Raw genomic sequence first — 4,887 nt, 5'->3', positions numbered from 1 at the left:
ATGAAATAGAAATGTCTACATGTTGCAATAAAAGTAAGGTAATGAAATGATGAAACGCTAGCAATTATTGTAGTATTAGATGGAATGTAGATTTATCACATAGGGCCTATGAATTTAAATGTGTGAAAGCAAGAGCAAACATTTCAACAGGAGAAAAAAAGCCCTCTCCACTGGCGGGAGTTTGGAGAGTGCAATTGAAGCGCAGTGCCTGTTGTGCGTCTTCGCCACAGTAATATTTGATTTTAACAACAAATTCCAATTGCAAGCTTCATAAGTAAACTATCAATATCAAGCAATTGTTACATACCAAAAGACCAGTAGACATATGCTAGTAATTGTTGCCCATTGCTGGTGAGCTTGCAAAGTAAACAGTTAATATTCTTGGTCACCAAACAATTTTTGGAGCTGCATATGTATTTATTATGGCAATCCTCTCTCTCTACAATTTGATGTTTGTGCTGCACCCGATCCTATAGCTGAACAGCAAATCAGCAATTTGTTCGCTAGCTCACTTGACCTGTGTTGATTGACAGTTTGCTGGTCCAATCAGAGTGCCGAGTGTGCATTTCACTAGCCAATCTGTTGCAGTTTTTTTGCAAGGGCAATGCTGCAGCTACTGTCTCTGGCTGTGTGTAGATTAATCCACGTAGACTCTGTGCCACAAAATGAGTGACAAAACATTACAAAACCTGGCCAGATAATTTCAAGTCATCAGTCTCAAGTCAAAGTCGAGTCCCGAGTCTTGAGGCTCCAAGTCCAAGTCAAGTCTCAAGTTATTTTATTTTCTATGAAGTTGAGTCTCAAGTCATCAAATGTGTGACTCGAGTCAGACTCGAATCCAAGTCATGTGACTTGAGTCCACAACTCTTTAGACTAGAATATAGCTTTCTACAGGAAACCTTGGAAATCTGTTTTATGGCCCTGACCAACAGCTAAAATGTTCAACTGAAGTTAGGTTGTAATGCCAAAGTGTATTTTCACCTTTGTTGACCCCTACTTATATACATACAGTATATGCTCAACCTTTATACAGTAGAATCATCCGAACATGGAAAATCCTCTTCAAATGCCATGTCCTGCATGTGAATCCTTAGTTGCCGAGTGTGATAGATATCAAAAGTCGTCCTCATTATTGACGAGGACGAAGACAAGCTTGAAGTGGCTGCCAGCAGATGGGATGTTAAAACAGATTATACAGGTACCATGAGTGTTAGATCAGCTCTTCACTCCTTTCATGTGTAATGGAAAGATATGATTCCCTTTTATCAAGACACTTCCGACACTCAGAAGCAGAAAAGAGCTAGTCGGGGGAAAATAAAGTCTGATGAAAGAGAGGAGAACGAGCTGAGAAGCTGTTCCTGTTTTTATTTCAGATGGAGTAGGGCTCATACCCTTGCTGGATAAAGCCCAGCCTTGTCAGTCTCCATGTTATCCATAATCCATAACCGTGATTGCTTCACTCCCCTCCCCCCTCCCCACACACTTCCACTATGTTATTCCAGCCACATAAATGTCCTACAAGAGATACTGACTGAGATATAGACTCACAGCAGGGATTAGAGGATGAGAATCATGTTGTAGTTATGTTTCCCCAGATGTTGTCCTCATATAAAAAGTATAATCCAAAGTAAAGGACATAGTTAAACTTTACACATTCAGTAGTCCACCATCCCATTTGGGTTAGTTGGAGCAATGGTGATAAGCAAAAGAAGGAACGGAGACATGACATCAACTGACAATTTTCTAGTTTCACCTCCATCGTCCTCCAATACTACAGCATGTTCCTTTAGAGTCACAGTAAAGCCTGGGTTGTGGCTAGAAAACATGCTCATGGCTTTGTTTACCTTGTAGGCCAGGAGAACATTCAGTTGACTCACAATGCCTCCAAGTTTGTGCTCCCCTTATTCTCTTCTCCTAGAGTCACATGGATTTCTTTCTCCCCATGAGGACAGGGAGGATATGACAGACAGTTTAGGCTCAGACAGGAAGTCATCTGGGGAGAATGCTGAAAGATGGCCCTCCCCCTCCCCAGAGTTTCTGGGCCCTGAAGACTGGCTTCAAACGTGTACTGATCAGCCTCTGTTAAGACCGATAGATGTATGTGGGAAATTAACCTGGCTTCAAAGGGAACGACACTGAGATGAGAGAGAGATATGAAGAGGCAGAAAGAGAGAGAGAGAATACGTTTAAAAAAATATAATTGTCGCAGTGGAAGAAGAGATACAACAGCTGGGTTTGTTCTCCATTATCCCCTTGTGTAATCCGCTAGTTATATCTATGATTTGTGTGCATGCGTGTGTGTCTGTCTGGATGTAAGTCTCTCTGGATAAGAGCATCTGCTAAATGACTACAATTTTTAAAAAATTTAAACGTTACGTCTGTGTCTGTTTGTCTTGGTGGAATGTATGTGTTCTTGTGTCACAAATCATTATTCTGTCAACATGTGTGCTAAAATGACTGACAGAGATGCTGATTGTGTTAAACAGGCCTTTGATATGGTGCAGGGGATATCTGTGACTGCTTGCCCTGGCACTGTATGGTTTAAAAGCAAATTTTGCAGCGTATCTCATTCTCCCAGAATAAACCGACTGAGGAAGTTGTGACTCAAAATACCCCTTACAGATAAAAGCTGAAACACTTATATTCTTCTCTGAGACACCTTGCCTCTGTATAGGGAAATATGTGTATGTGCTGTGTACTGTGTAATTCAATCACATAGGCTACATACAGTGACAATAACTCACTAGGTGGTCTACTGTGATAGATGTCTCCAGCGAGGACTTGAATACACTGAAGAAGAAAAAAAAGGTTCTTAAATGGTTCTTCATCAGCTCTTAAGGTTCCTTGTAGAACTCTTGACCGATAAAGAACCTTTGAGTTAAGTGGGGGGTTCTTGACATGGCATCTACTGTTCTTTAGAATTCTAAAAGGTTGAAATGTATGGAAGCCTGCAGATGTGTCCCTTTCATAGCATATCATCGCTTGACTCCATCGCTATACGGCATGACTAAAAACTATGGATACGTAGTTTATGTCCCACTCTCATCAGATCCTCTGAGGTAAATTGCAGCATAGCTACATCATCATCTGATGGACAACTTTGGTGAGTATCAAAGTTAGCTAGCGTTGTCTAGCGCAATTTATTATCATTTATTTTAAACCATATTCCTAAAAGTCCTACATTTCTCAGTGAACAGTATAGCTACCACCTAACTGATCTGACTTGGCGGAGCACAGTAACATAGATACAGTTATAACACAGACAAAATGTTAAACCTGAGGTTATTAGTAAATGTTAGTTAGCTAGCTAGCTAGTTACCAGTATATTTGTTTATACTAACGTTAGCTGCCTACTAGCTAGACAATATTGCTTCTCTGGTGTACAGCAATGTACAGCATATTTCCACACGATGTGATGTGATGTTAGATAGCTAGCTACATTATCTAAGTTAGCTATCTACCAAGGTTGGTATGCTCGCACCAAGTCAGATCACAAAAGTATCTCTGGCCAAATCAGATGAGTTAGCTAGCTAGCTTGGTTTCCAAGTTAGCTAGAAAAATAGTTTGTCAGTAATATCATCATGTGAGATGTTAGTTGTTTTAACCAAAACCTATCACTGGCTAAATATGAACAGTGACTAGCTAATGTTAGCTAAACATAGTGGTGTACAGCAAACTTTTATGCCCGGTGTAGCTAACTAGCTATTTACGTTATCTAGCATCATGCAGGATGTTAGCTATAACATATTAACCTGACAATATTGTGGAAGGGACACAATTTATTGAAATATTAGATAGATAGTAATCTTGGTGATTGTTGTTTCATATGTGAATCAGTGATTCATAAGTGGGTTGTCCATTTAATTATCTTTTTTCTTTTTTTAGTCAGCAATGCTATGCCTATAATATGGGCCAACGAGCACCACTTGCTGGCAGTGAGAAATGTAGCTAGCTTTTAGTGTTGCCAAACAGTGCCCCTTACTGTCAGTAAAAAAATAATAACATATTTTATGGGTATTTTGTTTAAGTACCTATTTTATTAATTTATCTCATTTAGTTAATGAATACAATAAATTAAAAAAGAATGAATGTACAGAATGTATTTACAAAATATATTATGGAATTAACTCTTAGAAAGCCTAAACTGTTACTGTATGTTTTTGTGGTGGATTGGACATATTTGTTTGGTATTTTGAGGACCTATTTAGTTAATCTCACTTAGTTCATGAATAAAATGCAATAGATGAATTAATTTACAGAATGTATGTACAGCATGGATTTACATAATTTATGGTTTATTCTCTCTCTCTCTTCTCTCTCTAGCTTTTGGAGGAGATGACAGCACTCATGCACAAGGACGTGGACAAGCTACTGATAACCAATCTGTGTAAAATGGCAGTCAACATAGTTGAGAAGGCCCCAAAGAGTCCACTGAATATGTAATGTGCCCAGTTGCTAGATGGCTGCCGAACAGAGAAAGTGGGTAAGAGGTTTTATATTATTACTCTCAAAGTTCAGTCTAAAGTGGGCAGCTGCTATGGGTGTCTACTGGTTTTTCTATGGTAGATGGGTGGTGTGCGGGCTAGGTGGCGCAACAGGGGATGCTTACTCACACTTGTGCAAGGAAAGTTAAAGCAATGTTCAATAACAATATAGGAGTAGCAATGAATTAAGATGTTTCATTCTATTTTTCAGGCCAGATGATCAACAGAGACATTCTCCTGCTGCCATATCTCTTCAAAGAGGATCAGCACAGTTGTTTGTGGTTAATTGTCATTATGACATTTTGGAACACTCATTACATTAGTGCAGGGCTCTACAGTTAGATTCTTGTTCAATTCTTTGATTATAATGTACCTCTATTATTGAACAATTACTTTGTTTTAA

Source organism: Coregonus lavaretus (assembly GCF_964263955.1).
Source record: "Coregonus lavaretus genome assembly, chromosome: 36".
Classification (NCBI taxonomy): domain Eukaryota; kingdom Metazoa; phylum Chordata; class Actinopteri; order Salmoniformes; family Salmonidae; genus Coregonus; species Coregonus lavaretus.
Note: the sequence above shows the minus strand (reverse complement) of the source record.